Consider the following 16,213-nt stretch of genomic DNA (forward strand, 5'->3'; position numbering starts at 1 on the left):
CATCCCATTAGCATTTTGTGACAGCATTTCCTCCCTGGTGTAAAATACGAGCTCTTCACACACAGGTTCTTTGTGGTGTGCATGTTTCTTGGTGTTTGTTGCCATAGGCATAAATTGTTCTAAGTGGAAAGCCCCCTTTTCTTATGTGAGCTCTCAGCTGAGCATGCACCAGTATAGAAGTGGCAGTCACACCATTTTGTATATAATGTAAAAATTGGACTGTAATTTCTATTGATAAGCAGGAGAACCATCAGATATAGCTCGCTTAAACATCTTAAAGGGAATCTCAGGAGATACCTTAGTGAAAACCTTCTGTCAGCATTTTCCATGTGAGCCTATCAGAAGAGCAATGAGGGAAGAGCCACTCCCAAAACTTGAAAAGAAATGGCAGGTAAGAAGGTGTTGGGTGGAACACCTGTGGATGGTGCAGTCAGACACTGCTTAATTAGCATTTGCAAGAAGCCCTAGGGACCACGTGTACATTTGAAAGGTTTCCTTGCAGTCCAGCTAGTGCCCTGGGAAATGCACTCCATGGTGCCAACAGTAACCTTTAGTGACCTTTAAGGAGTAGTCACCTAATACATACTGTTCTCATTCATCCTTAATTTTATCAGTATGATACAATAAAAAATCAGTACATGTAACTTCAGGTAGGTCCATGTCCTTAGAGTGAAACTTACTTTCAAGTTTTAGTAAGGGATCAAAGTATAAATTTGGGAATCATATTTTTTCATTTCTATCCACTTCTAGATGATAAAATAAAGAAGTACTAGTCTATACTCATCAATATGGGGAACATAAGATGCAAGAAAATTCTATTTCTCAGTGACATTTTTAAAATATTAAAGGCATTAATTTGGGTTAGTATGCCATCAGTAATTCAATCATGTAGATCTTTGTCGGCATGATACATATGGTCTAGAACTTTCCAAGCACTTTTCACATGTTAGGTAAGGCATGTTTCATAAAAGATAAGGCAGGATTCTGGGATTGTGTAGTGCTTATCATCTGGGACTGTCTAGTATTTGTCACTTCAGTTTCCACTTCTTTTTAAAAGAAGAAAAGAGAATATCAACTTACAAGACACATCTCCATTCACGTGAGGTTTTTAGAATGTTGCTTAACTACAAGATAGCTTGTGCTTCTGGTATCCTAAACACAAAACTCTTCACTGTAGACACCCTGTGTTCTAAGTAAAGTTATTTTCTTTCACATTAGGTTTAGTCCTCATGATTATGCTTTAGCTGACTTTCGTAGCCTGCTAATGCACTGTTCAGGGCAGTCCAGCACTCCATTGCCTGCAGAGTCAGCCATGAAAAGATGAGGTGAATGGTTTTTGCAGAGTTCACATGCTATTTGATCTCATCCAAAAAACACAAGGCCCACCATCTTCAAAAGTATGGCCTATGGCAGAGCTTTGCAGGAGGTCCTGCAAACCTGTCCCCTTTATCTAGGGAAGTCCCTAGGGGACCTCCTGCATAGCCCTTTTCTTGATGGGAAAAGCAACAGTGGGGCTCCAGCAGCAGCCAAAGGTGTCCAGATGACCAGTAGCAGTGAGGGTGCCTTGTGGCTATCTGAATGTCTCCCAGGATATGTTTCTCTCATGTACATGTTTGACCAACACTGGTATCTGACCAATACACTGAGGGGGAAAATATAATACCTCTAGAGTAAACAGAAGAGTTTTTAAGCCAGCTGAGTTGTCACTTCCATACTTGCTACTAGATAGTAACTGATGTACAGTACAGTTCTGCTCTCCCGCTTTAACCCATCTCCTCATGTGTTTGTGACATGGGCTGCGGTATGACAGGAGCTTCTGCTCCCATCCCATAGAGGCAGGGGAGAAGTGGCATTCACTTCTGAGGACAGGGGGTTCACAGATGGCTGTAGAAATGTTTGAAATCAGACTCCAGAATATCTCACATTATTTTTTTTGGATGTATTTGTGTTCACAGCTGTATTCTCTGAAACATGGTGAGGTTTTTAAAATATGTATTTGTGCAATATCACTTTGAAATCTGAAGGAAACATACTGATGTCCATAAAAATGATGTTCTTTGGCTTTGTTAGTAAAAGTCAGTTTTGTGGTGATAACTTATGGAATCTTCTTTTGCTCTTGTTTCTGTTTACTTGCAAGTGATGTGGGTTAAAAGCACTGGCAACCCTTCTGAAGATTGATTTTACTCCTGAAAGCATGGCAAATACTCAAGGCAGGATACTCTAGTTGGAGGTTTATATACAGTACTCCTTTATTTTTCAAGACTTTCACAAACTAAATGATAAGTCACATATGCTGAAATGGGTTTATATGACAGGCTTTTACAACAACAGGCAATACTATTGTCATTTCTTGTAAGTTAGGAAGTAACAGCTCCGGGGTCTTGGAGCTAGTTTCTGGAACAGTCAACATTTGTTCCCAGCTAATTCTTACTAGTGGTCCTAACAATTCTAAATGGTACTTGATACGTCTTCCCTGTGTGTTGAAACAGAAGGTAAACCCTGAAACCGTAAGAGAGGCTCTGACTTACCATATACCGACAGATGACTAGAAAGTGGGAGAGCAAGCAGGGCCCACAGAGCTTGTCTTCCTCTGTTTCTGCTGTCTTTGACCCTCACTTTCTTTGCAGAGCAGAACCCTGTAACTATTGCAACTGGAACCATTTTTAACTTAGTAAGACTTGCACATCTGTCTGCTGCTTTGTTAACTTAAAAAAAAAAAACAGACTTGGGGTCTAAAAGCAAAAAAAAAACCCCAAAAACAGATCTAAGTTTAGCATCCAAGTTTCCTGAAATATTTTTATCCTAGGCTTCCTGCTGCAACTTCTAGGCATTTTCATGAGTCTCAGAGTCTGCAAAGAGGCTGAGTATACAGGAGCACTGGGGCCACAGATGGTCTCCAGGAAACTAAAAGCCCAGTAAATTGTACATACATACACATATGCCTCTGCACATGGAATAAGGTCCCAGTGTGTGTCAAAATTCCAAAATGATCTCTGAATCAAAAAGGGTAAGTGTTAGGTTTTGAAGGAATGAATGTGCATTGGCAAGCTAAACTTCAAAAACAGAGGGGAAGATGCAGCCGAGGAATCTGGATTCAGGAGGAACCATGCTTTTACAATGGAAAAAGCAAACCTGTAAGTTCCAGGTATTTTGTATCTTCATATCTTAAAGAGACCCAGATGTCAATTGCAAGTTTATTCACACCACCATGCCTACTAGCTTCTTACCAGCTGCCTGGAAGAGGAGGTCCAGGCTACAAAGCTCACAGTCCTCTCTGCTGATCTGTGAGTTTCTGGGAGGATTTACTCCACTTTTTGCCTCTCTTGATGGAAACAAGGTTGTGGGCTCTTGTGTAGTCCAGTTTTACTATGACTCAGAGTCCCTGGAGTTAGAGCACTGAGGCACAGATTTGTTCCAGTAGCTGTGGGTATGATGAGATCAGTGTGCTTCATCAGTATCATTGTCCCTGTCACCCTGGCCTATCTGGACATGAGAGGCTTGAATTTCCAACAGTGTGCCAGATATTGTGTTAAATGCTGAGATTGAAATGATAAAGAAAAGTATGGGTCTTCTCTTGCTCCTTTCAGACCTATTTGATTTGATTAAAAACTTTCTGGAGGCTAGGAATGTGGCTTAGAGATGCCTGCCTAACACGCATGAAGCCCTGGGTTCAGTACCTCAGTATTACACAAACAGAAAAAGCCAAAAGTGGAGCTGTGGCTCCAAAGTGGTAAAATGCTAGCCTTGAGCAAAAGAAATTCAAGAACAGTGCCCAGACCCTGAGTACAAGCCCCAAGACTGGCAAAAACAACACACACACACACACACACACACACACACACACACACACACACACACACACACACACACACACACACACCTTTTCTGGAAATGAGCAGATTTAAGCTCAAACTTACAGCTGCCCTTTCCTTGATTGGGTCCCCAGACAGCTCCTCTGAAACTACAGGTAAGGGACACTGAGTTTATGGATGAGTAGTGTATGAGTGCTGCAGATAATAGCAGGAGAGTAGACCACGGGTTAGTGATTTTCAGCCCACCCTGGCAGAGTGGCGGTGAAGGGAGGTCCCTGCCCTCGGGAGCATGAGATCAACAGACAAGTCCTGCTAGGCTGCTAGCCTGGCAAAGGTCAGGAGCAGAGGCTCCTAGTGTGGATGCTGTGCTTGTTTCATAGTTCAACCACATGTCATGAACCTAAGCAGTTTCTCCCCTGTGAAATCAGGATAATGATGATATCTACTGTATTTTGTTGCCAGGAGAATGAAAAGAGAATAAGAAATGAAAAGGGCATTCGGCATATGTAAGCACTCTATAATTGGGAGGTATTCTTATAATCTGACTGCAATATCTTCTCTCATGGAGATACTGATTCATTCTGCTAACAGGCAATTGAAATCAATCATACGAGGCAAAAATTTCACCTAGAATTAATAGTCTAGTAAGGGACACAAATAACAAATTGAAACACGAAAATTTTCTCATATCACCTAAAGTAATAAATGATGGAAAAAAGAATAATGAAACTAATGAATTATTCATAGACTGCTTTTTTTGTTTGAAAGGGTGTGAATGTGCAAAGAGAGGAATGGAAATATGGTAACAGAGGTAAATTTGTTTAAATTGCACTATGTGCATGTTTGGAAATATCACAATATAGCCTCCCTTCATACTACAAATATATACTAATTCAAAAATGTTAACAAAAAACAAACAGACCAATCAGAGGCAAGTGTTTCTTATAAAACAGTATGTTCACTGTATAAGAGTTGTTCAATATTTTCCCATATATTCCATGGATGAACTCATTATACATAATTCCATAGTATAATATTACCATGACATATTCTTTCAAAGTCAGCTCTCTAGGTCTCACTAGACTAATATTATTTTAACCTTTCAAAGTCATTTCATGAGCATAGAAATATATGCTCAGAAGAAATATATCATCAGGAAGCTAAGATCTAAGGATTGTAGTTCAAAGCCAGCACAAACAGGAAAGTCGGTGAGACTTTATCTCTAATTAACTTTGGAAATGATGCTGTGGTTCAAGTGTTAGAATGCTAGCCTTGAGCAAAGAAGCTCAGGGACAGCACCCAGACCTTTACTTCAAGGATTAGGACCAGCACCACTCCCAGAAAAAAAGAAATATATATTTCATTACATTAACTAAAGAGCTGCTCTTTGTTATCTTAAGTATAGCATGCATACAATTATGTGCATAATCCCAAAACTAAGTGTTGACCCCAGCAACTGGAAGGGGGTTTGTCACATACTGACCCACCCATGAGTGGGGGGAAAGGGAAGATATAGGGCTCAGTTTTATGCAGATTGAGTTTGATTAACTTTATAAACCAGTCTGACATGTGGAGAGAAATCTGAGGTGGCTTTTTTTTTCTACTTTAGCTTTCTTTGTATATTGGCTATTTACACTCCTTAAAGCCATCATCCAAGAAAAAAAATCACCAAGGAGATGAGTAAAGATAGTAAGAGATATAGGGTAAAACTAGCAAGAGATAGAGCCTCAGTTCTTCAACATTGAAAACTTGAAATTCTCACAGTGCCTTCATTTATGTGCAGGAGGGAGTAATCAATCTGAGTTTCAGATACTTCTGACAAAGATAAAACCTAAAACTTGGCTGTATGATTTAACCGCATAGAGATCTCTGTTCAATTGGATAGTGACCTAGCTAACACTTAAAAGGAGTTTTAGCTACATACTTGTGGCTCACGCCTCTCGTCCTAGCTAATTAGAAGAGTAAGATCTTAGGATCATGATTCAAAGCCAGCCCGGGCAAGAAAATTGGTGAGACTCTTATCTCTAATTTTCCACTAGAAAACCAGAAATGGAACTGTGATGCAAAGTGGTGGACCACTAGCCTTGACTGAAATAGCTCAGGGACAATACCTAGGCCCCCTGAGTTCAAGCCCCATGACGGACAACAACAAGAATTTCATTGCAAAAGAGAGGAAAGCAGCTGTTCTCACTAGCCAGAGAAATAGGATCAAACAACCACAGATTTATGTGAAAGCAGTAATATATATATATATATATATATATATATATATATATATATATATATATATAAACCATGCTGCAGAACAGAAAAGAGGAAGTATTAGACTGGATGTCCTGCACAAAGGGCAGGGAATGAGAGATACAAAGCAGCAGTGCCTTCAATAGAGGTATGATATGGACATCTAATTCAGGTTTGGTTAACAGCTGCTGGTGGGTGGCAGTGGCAGTGGGAAGCATGGAAGTTCTCTTTCTGATCACTTCGGGTTTTCTCACTGAAATCAGAGTGAGCCAGGTAGTATCTGCCAAATGAGGGTGGAGGAGGAGGAAGTGTTGGGATGAGAAGAAAGACGAGACCGTGCGAATACTGCCCAGAATAGGAGGAGGATGGGTAAGTGGTTCTCAAATAGATGTAATGGATTCAAGAACCTGCTTGACAGTTGCTAGAGGTTCATCTCTGGGTCATCTTGTTGCTCCAGAACAGCCGGGTGGCACCATGTTTCTTGGGTGTGAAGATGCCCCCCTGACTTGCAGAGACCAGTCAACAGCTTTGTGTTTTCTTCCAGGTGGAGCTTGCATTTTAGTGTATCTAAACTGCCTCTTCCTACTTGTTAGCTTTAGTTTTGTTCATAACTGTTCATCCAATATCTATTTCTATACATATTCATTTTTCTTTCATGTCAGAGAGCAACATAATCCCAGGCTGCAGAAGGCTTTAGAGTTATGAGAGGAGGACTAGAATGAGTTGTAAATTCTAGCCATGGTGTGATCTGACTGGACCTTTTAGGTGAGGGGGGCAATGGAGTCAGTTTCTACTAAACAAACTAATCCCCCACTTACCAGGAAGTGACACAAGGTAGAAGGTCACACCATATCTGAGAGACCTGGGACTCTAGGCCTGGGTTCTGTCCCTAAGTTTCTTATGCTCAAGGCTAGCACTCTACCACTTGAACTACAGCACCATTTCCAGCTTTTTCTGAGTAGTTTAGGCTCTTCTGCCCAGACTGGCTTTGAACTGTGATGCTCAGATTTCAGTCCACTTGAGTAACTACAATTACAGGCATGAGCCACCTACCCTGCTCTGGGAGCCATTCTTTATGCATGTACATATATAGGGAACCGAATCCAGGGCCTCACACATGCTAATCAAGTGCTCTGTCACTAAGCCACATCCTTAGCCCATGATATCATTTAGGCTTTCCAATTAGAAGGAAGACATTGTGTTTTAATTTTATCAAAAAAAAAAAAAAGGAAAAGATTTTGTGTGTAGTTACAGATGGCATATAGGTGACTAGGATCTAAACGTGTTGTAACCCAACCTCCGTGCTGCCTCCTAGAGGTCAGCCTCTGGCCTATCTTCTGGTAGTTGATGCTGGGGCTGTGTGCACCTTTTGTCAGGTTCAAGGTTGATCTGTGCTCCACCTTCTCCTTGGGCTCAGTCATTGGCCACACATTCATTAGCTCTCACATTTTCTTAGTTATGTGGCTGTGTTCTTCCTGTCCGTCTCATGCTCTCTGGCCTGGAGAAAAGGAAGCCCAAAAGTTTTTAGACTTAAATTCTCCCAGGCCTCACAAACAGGCTACTAGATAGGCTTGAAAGGTCCAGTGTTGATTTTTGGATAAGGTCTTCTCTAAGTGATTCTTCCAGTTCTCCGTAGTTCCCTTTCTTCATTATACTAAGTACTGCATAGTCAGCATCGGCATCACACACTGAGCAGAATTTAAATATCACTCTGTTCGTCATCACTATCATCAGCATCAAGGTCAGGTGTTGAATATATGCCAGGAACTAGTGAGGAGCAGGCACTGCTGGCTTTGCTAATCACTCCCAATCATTCCGTTATTTTAACAAAATTTTCTTCCATTGAATTGCTCTGCTGACAACTTCGTGTGATTTTTTTTGTCTTCTATTTGGTCAAATGGAAAATATTTACAAATTCAGAATATTTCATATGTACAAGATACCATAGTTTCTCAATTATTGTGCCTTCCCTCCTCTCAAGAATCCTGACTGCTTTGTAGCTGTCTGGCAATGTGTTTCTCTTAGTTACCTCCAGAGACAATGATCTTATGGGTATCATGATCAGAAGGAAGTCATTGGAAGTTACTGAGGAAGAGAAAGGAAATGGTCTGCAGTACTACTGTACAGTGATGATGGTGATGGTGGTGGTGGTGGTGGTGGTGATTATGATGGTGATGGTAGTGGTGGTGGTGGTGATGTTACTTGTCTGTATTTTCTTCAACTTGGAAAGTATTAGGTATCAAGGACAGATTATACTGATGTTTGAAATTTCTTCATTCTATTCTCAGAGACAAGTATGGAAGGGAGATGCAGTTAATGTATTCTGAAACCCATCAATGATTATGGAGACTACCAAGAATGGTCCCTGGCACCACATTATCTGGGTTCCAGTCTGGGCTTTGTCACTGTCAGGTAGGGGTGGGGGTTCAGTAGCAACCCAATTAATATACCTGACACAGTACTAATGTCCACTAAGGATCACATTCACTGTTAAATTAAATACCCATTTGTTTTCTCTCTTTCTTTCTTTCTTTCTTTCTTTCTTTCTTTCTTTCTTTCTTTCTTTCTTTCTTTCTTTTCTTTTGTAGGTCATGGGGCTTGAACTCAGCCTGGGCGCTGTCCCAAGCTCTTCAGCACAAGGCTACCGCCCTACCCTTGAGCCAAGCCCCACTTCCCATTTTCTAGAGGTTAATTGGAGACAAGAGTCTCAGTTCCTTTTGTGCCCAGCTGGCATTCAACCTTGATCCTCAGATCTCAGCCTCCTGAGTAGCTAGGATTACAGGCATGAGCCACTGCACTCAGCTACCAATTTGTTTTCTAAGAATTTTTTTTTAAATAATGGAACTGCTTGCTTCTATAGGTAGCAGCTAGGCCCCAGAGCAGTGGGTAGTACATAGACTCCTGGTAAACAAGTTCAGTTATTTGTCTGTGTGTGTGTGTGTATGTGTGTGTGTGTGTGTGTTTATTTTCTACCTATCCAGCTCTACTTCCATTTTTTTTTTCTGGAAATAACAACCTTTTTCTTCAGGGAACATTCTTTCCACTTAGATGCTGCAGCTTAGCACATACGCCCCCAACATATGGCTGGCTCTTTTGGAGAGAGGTGGTATTTAATTTAAAATTAGCACATTTTGAGTCATCAGTTATGTTCCTAAGGGCCCACTCAGGGAATACAGCAACAGAAATTCTTCTCTTGCTTTATTTTCAACTTATAGACTTTTAGTGGATTTAGCAGCTTAAGTGCATTTCATTTCTAATGTATAATAATACTAGTATAGTAACAATAATTATAGCAATAGTTTTGACCATTTACTGAGGTGGGCACTATGCAAAGCTCTTAATAGTGTTATCACATTTAATTATTCCACTTGGCCCCACTTGAAGCCTGTGCATGGGCTTTCTCAGTCATCATTTATAACTTTGAGGCCTCTCAAAGTATATCTAAGGCCCTACAGCCAGTGAGCTGTGGAGTAAAAATAAAAATAAAACTCATCTCCACTCTTAGTAAAGTGAGGTAACAGGAAAACCTTTAGAATAGGCAGTAGAACAGCATTGCAATGTCTAGAATTTATAGTACTGGGACACAGAACCGTGAAAAGATGGCTCAAATCTGCATTAAAATTAAACATAGATCTTCCCTATGGCCCAGCCATACCACTCCCGGGCATCTATCCAGAACACCACAAGCTAGGATGCCATAAAGACACTTGCACATCCACATTCTTTGCTGCATTATTCACAACAGATAACTTATAGGGAACATCCCAGATGCCCCACATTTAGATGAGTGGTTTAAAACATGTAATGCCTATACACAATGGAATTTTACACGGCTATTAGAAAGAATAATATTATGTTTTTTGATGGGAAATGGATGGACCTAGGACAAATCATGTTAAGTGAGGTAAGCCATGCTCAGAGAGACAAAATGGTACATGTTTTTCTGGTATGCAGAAGCTAGATCTAAAATACACCAGCACATGATAAATTAGACAGGGCTAGAGGCATGTGAAACCAAAGGAGGATACACTTAGGAAAAGAACACAAAGGCACAATGTCTATGTGGCTCTGATCATGTAAAATAATATTTATCAAAATGAACTCCAGGAAATGAAAGCAAGAGGTGTTTTCTTCTTTATTGTTGTTTTACTTTTCTTTTCTTCTTGTCCCTGTTTATTTGCTTATCTGACTTTGGGAGGGTAAAGGGGAACACAGAAATTGAGGAACAAAGGGTAAACAAATGTAATAGTGGTACTCCCTAGACATTGTATGGAAAATGAGCTACACAACTTGTATGTGAGCATGGTAGGGAAAAACTGGGAAAGGGAAAGGGAAGGATTACATTTGACTTTATACAAATAATAGTCTGTTCAAACAAGACTCTGACTTTCAACCTATGACACATTGGAAGTAGAGTGTAGATGGTATTGCACCATTCCCTAATTAATGAATGAGTCTAGAAATTTTTCTTCAATGGCTCTGAATACAGGTAGACATGTGTATCTTATGGTAGAAGTATTATATAGCACAATTGAAGCCTACCTTAAAAATGAAAAAGAACCTGAATATAAATACATGTTATAGCTTTGTAAACTACCCAATACACAAGAAATACAGCATAATACAGACGACTATGCTAAAGAAGCTATAAACAGGAATGCAGCCAGCAAATTCCAGACTATAGATAAATATGCCAGAAAAATCACCCAGTTTCTTTTTTAAAAGAAAGAAAGCAAAGGTATGAATGAAAAATGGAAGAGAAACCTAAGAAACAAGAATTCATTTTATGGTATGAATCTTACACAGGTAATCAAGAGAAATATAAACATTGGATCTTTAAAGATATGAAGGAATTATTGTTGATTTTAATTAAGTGTGATATGCTACACATTGGAATAGTTATAGCAGAAAGTTCATCCTTATTGTCAAATAATGCAGGAAGGCCTAGAAGATATGTCGATGAAACAAGACAAATCAACCATGAATGCATCATGTTAAGGCTTGTGGAGAAGCATCTCTGAAGTTTCCATAGACTTGGATGTTCCTGAGATTGGAATTATGTGGGTGCAATGTCCTAGAAATGATTTATGAAAGTCGCCCTAAGACAGCAGGACTAGGCAAGTAGCAAGTGTGAAGAGGGAAGACCTGGGAGAACTGGAGGAGAAATCTGCTAAGCATTCATGGCTCTCATCTGTAATCTGAGCTACTTGGATTGCTGAGATCTGAGGATCAAGGTTCAAAATCAGTTGGGGCAGGAAAATCTGTGAGAATCTTATCTCCAATGAATTTCCAAAAGTCAGAAATGGAGCTGTGGTGCAACTAGTATAGTGCTAGGCTTGAGCCAAAAAAAGCTTAAAGACAATATTCAGGCCTTGACTTCAAGCCCAAGGACTGGCAGAAAGAAAGAAAGAAGAAAGAAAGAAAGAAAGAAAGAAAGAAAGAAAGAAAGAAAGAAAGAAAGAAAGAAAGAAAGAAAGAAAGAAAGAAAGGAAGGAAGAAAGAAAAGAAAGAGAGAGGGGGGAGGGAGGGAGGGAGGGAGGGAGGGAGGGAAGGAAGGAAGGAAGGAAGGAAGGAAGGAAGGAAGGAAGGAAGGAAAGAAAGAAGAGAGGGAGGAAGAGAGAGAAAGAAAGAGAAAAAAGGAAAGAAGGAAGGGAAGGAAAGAAAAAGTAAAAGAAATCCAAGATACAAGGTTCTCTGGGACTGAGCAGTCTTCAAACATCATCTAGGTTGAAAAACCATACTGCTCTCCCAAACTATCACTTCAGTGTAGCCATCATCAGTCAGTGGTGACAGGGGACACACTTCTACTCACCACCAAAGCTCTAGACTGCAGTAGATAAAGTAGGAAATAAAAGGCTAACTTATTCATTCATACTAATTTATGATCTTCCCCTGGGACCCTTGGTACATTTTGCTCCATAAAAATTATCCCTTAAATTTAGTGAGTTAAAATAAAAAGGCTTCTGTGTGAAGGACATTTAGAAGAAGTTGTGACTCAAGGCCCCTCATGAATTGAAAGGCACAATGTCATTAGATCTGGGGGTGGGGGAGTCACATTCAAGATGGCTTATTTATTGGCTTATCATATTTGGTCTTGCTGGTAGCTGGGGTGTCCTTTTCTGCCTCTGTTTCCTAAGGCTGCCACAAAAGGAGGTGATTTGGGATATCAGATTCATTCTTTCAGTCCTGAGGGTTAGAAATCTGAAAGCCCGGTGTCTGTAAGATCATGCTGTTTCTGAATGCCCTAATAACTTTCTCTTAATAGTGCTGCCAGAAGCCCCTGGTGCTTCTTACCTGGCGTGGCTGTTGTTCCAGCTGGCCTAGTCATCACATTATCTTATGTCTCTTTTCCCCCTTTTTATAAGAATATATGCCACACTGACTATAGAACCTACCTTATCTCAGTATAAACCCAACTGAACAAGTGCATCTGTAATGATTCTATTCCAAAGAAGGTCACATTATGAGAAGCCAGGAAGGACATGAAGGTGGTAGGAATTCAGTAGTAGCTGTTCAATCCAGCAGGTTCATCATGTGCATGAGAATTTATAGGATATCTTGAGAATTTATACAACATGTCAACTACAGAGCATTAGAGCCAGGATCAAAGAGCTCCCATAGCAGGAACTGCCGGTCTCTTACAGCCTAACAGGAAAAGTTGCATACTCTCATCTCTGTAGCGTATGTGGAGTGTGGAAGTGACTGTACAGGAGGCAGAGGCCACTGAAACTACCTCAGAGGCCCAATGCCTGATTTCATAGCATTCAACCTTCCCCAGCTGGCAGATTAGTATTCATCCCAGTTTTAATTATTGCCTGAAAGCTCACATCCTTGGCTACTCATTCCCCTCAGCTCCTTTAGTTTATCTGAACTTGTCTGACACATAACCTCAGACACATCTGAATAGTCATCTAAAACAAAGGTCATGGCTCAAGTGGTAAATTGGAAGCCCTGACTTTAAAACTCCCCTGCTCCACCAAAAGAAAAATCTATGTACACATCAATAGATATCTACTGGTAAGACCAGAGTCTTTATGATCAAGTCACTTTCCCAAAGCCCATGTGGTAACTGTGTCTTCAGCATGTGGCTTTGAGGGAATATTTTCTACCAAACCATAATACTTCTCAGCATGCGAATTATTAATTTTGCTAGCCTTTGTTGTATCAGTCAAGGATATTTTCCTCTTTTTGCCTTTTAATAAAGCAGTTTATGTGTATAATGCATCTTGATCTGTGTCATCACATCAAACTCTTCATCCTCCCCTTCTAACCCGTCCTTTCCTTTATATTCCCCAATGCTATACAATATACAATGAGTTCTTGGCTGTATTTCTTGCCTTTCCCACTTCATTCTTCTATCCCCCTCTCCTTGGCCCCATGCTATCCTCTTTCAAGTACCCATTTTCTGGTACTTATTTTGTTGCGCTTTGACTTTGTGATTTTTTTTGTCTTTAAGGATTATACTATTTGTGCTCTCCATAGAGTCTATACTTTTCGAGAAGGTGGCTCTCATACGTAGTGATGGATTCAAGTAAGAAAGAAAGAAATGGGACTCCTTTTTTCCATTCACATTGGCAATCATACACAAGCGAAATCCTTATAATTATATAAACATAATTATGATCATTACAACTTATCCAAAATCATTATTATTCACTATGATTCTACCATAATCACTATAATTGTGCTGGTTTTCTATATATAATTCTGAATGACACTTTGCTGGCAAAAAAAACTGGTGGAATCAATGACTGTACTCCTGACAAGAATGCATCAAGGGGCCGGGAGTTTGGCCTAGTGGTTAAAGTGCTTGCCTAGCATGCATGAAGACCCGGGTTCGATTCCTCGGTACCACATACATAGAAAAAAGCCAGAAGTGGTGCTGAGGCTCAAGTGGTAGAGCTCTAGCCTTGAGAAAGTCCAAGGACAGTGCTCAGGCCCTGAGCTCAAGACCAGGACTGGCAAAAAAAAAAAAAAGAATGCATCAAAAGCCCCAAAATAACCGGGTGCTAGTGGTTCATGTCTGAAATCCTAGCTACTCAGGAGGCTGAGATCTAAGGACTGAGGTTGGAAGCCAGCCTGGGCAGGAAAGTCTGTGAGATTCTTATCTCCAATTAACCAGTAAAATACTGGAAATGGAAGTGTGGCTCAAATGATAGAGTGCCAGCCTTGAGAGAAAAAGCCAGGGACAGCACCCAGGCCCTTCAGTTCAAGCCCAATATCTGAAAAAATGTTGGGGGAACATGGATTATAAAAGTCTCCCATTTTTCCAAGGCAGGATCAGCCTGATTGTAACACCTGGATAAACCTGCCTGGGTGATAGGTTTAGGGATTCTATCTACCTAACCCAGAGAATCTTGTTGCCTGGAAAGCTGATACAAATCTGAGCTTTCAAAATCACATCGATTTATACATTTGGCCCTAATAATTAAAGTGTGTGAAGTATCCTCTATACATTCCAAATCACTGTTTTACATAGGAAAGCACCAGTGGCCCCAGTGGATAAGTCACAACCCTCTTATGACATACTACTCCTGTTAAGAAGTCAGGGTTAGTGATTGCATATAGAGATTCCCTTCTTGAATAACTGTTTGCTAAATAAGACATTTGAAATATGATGTAAAAATCAATGTTAAAGAGTATCATGTGAAAGGGTATCAATGTATGGGAATTAATGCACCATCTATCTGGCAAATATCATGTAACCCTTCTATTAATTGCAATAAAAATATATGGAAAAAATTGTACAATGAAGCCAAAAACCAGGCTAAAAAGAAAAAAATGTGACATTTGAAACATGATGTAAAAGTCAATGTTAATAAAATCTTTCAATAAAATTTTTTTAAAAGACTCCCATTTTGATCCTGAGTGTGTCGTAGGAGCAAGAAAGCCAGAAAGCCATTGAAACACTGGAATTACAGGAGACCTTTCTTTTTCATACTCTTTTGCACGTTTTATATTTTCTGCGATGAGAACATGGTTATTTGCATAATGAGATTTAAAAAACTAAAGCCATCAGTTTGGTTTTTCCTTAAGATGCATAGCAGTCCCCACCTGGAGCCATCTAAGTCGGCCCTTGGCTCTCCCCAGCGGATGTCTGAGCGACAGCATCTGCTTTCTGGGGGCAGAGGCAAGGTGCACACTCACCCAGTTACAAGAGAGGGGGGAGGAGGGACAGGGAACGGGACAGGTCAGATGAAGGAAACCCTGGGATCCTTCTTCCAGGCCCATGGCCTGTCTGCTGCTCTCCAAGTTCTGTCCGAGGTCTGGTCTGCGCAATGCACACCAGCTCCTTTCAACCGGTCCTCCGAGGTCTCCACTGCCTCCTGCCTCATGTGCCTCCTTTTCCAGGAGCAAAGATTTCAGGGGGTCCCATAACCAGACGCGTCCAGATGCCCTGGCCTTCTGGGTCATTCCGTGATCCAAATTTGGTCATGCCTTTTCCTTGCCACCGGGCTGGGCTCCTTCAGAAAGTCTTCATTTGTATTTGGAATGAAGCAGTGTTGTGCCTGCGTCTCCAGTTGAATGCACAGTTCCACCCCTGTACCTGTGCCAGAGTTGACAGAAAATGGCTATTGGAAGACGCAGAAGCAGGGAGGAGGAAGCTCATGTCCAAGGTCTTCCTTCCTTCTCCAGGACTAACACTCAAGGAAAACGTTTACAGGCACCTTGGTCTGTCACTTACCAGCCTCCAGAATTATAAGGAATACATTTTTGTCCTTACAAGTCATCCAGTCTATGTCATTGCTTGGATTGTTACAAACAGAGGCTGGAGAACATTTCAAGGTCAAATGGAGGGGCTTGGCTTCTTCCTGTGAAGTGAAAGAGGGGCTGAAATTCCAACTTTATCACAAAGCATTCTGAATAGCAGAAGACCCTATATTGAAAAGAGAACAGAAGTAAGAGGTGAACCAACATGGAGGAAGAGGCCAGAGAGCTGAATTTCTTTTCTCTGGTATCAAAGCGTACCTGGACTCAGGATTTCCATGGTGGAGAACAGGTCACTCTTTCTCAAGTTCTTGAGGCTCACTTTGCACAGTATCACTCCATCATCTTAGATGGTATCTTAGTTGCAGGTTTCAACTAATAATGATTTGGATCTAAGTTGACATTTCACGTTGTGGCAGGGACCCATGGTGGAGTAAAGCCATTCCCCTCAT

Source organism: Megascapheus bottae, chromosome 5 (genome assembly GCF_031878675.1).
Source record: "Megascapheus bottae isolate mThoBot1 chromosome 5, mThoBot2.hap1, whole genome shotgun sequence".
NCBI lineage: Eukaryota > Metazoa > Chordata > Mammalia > Rodentia > Geomyidae > Megascapheus > Megascapheus bottae.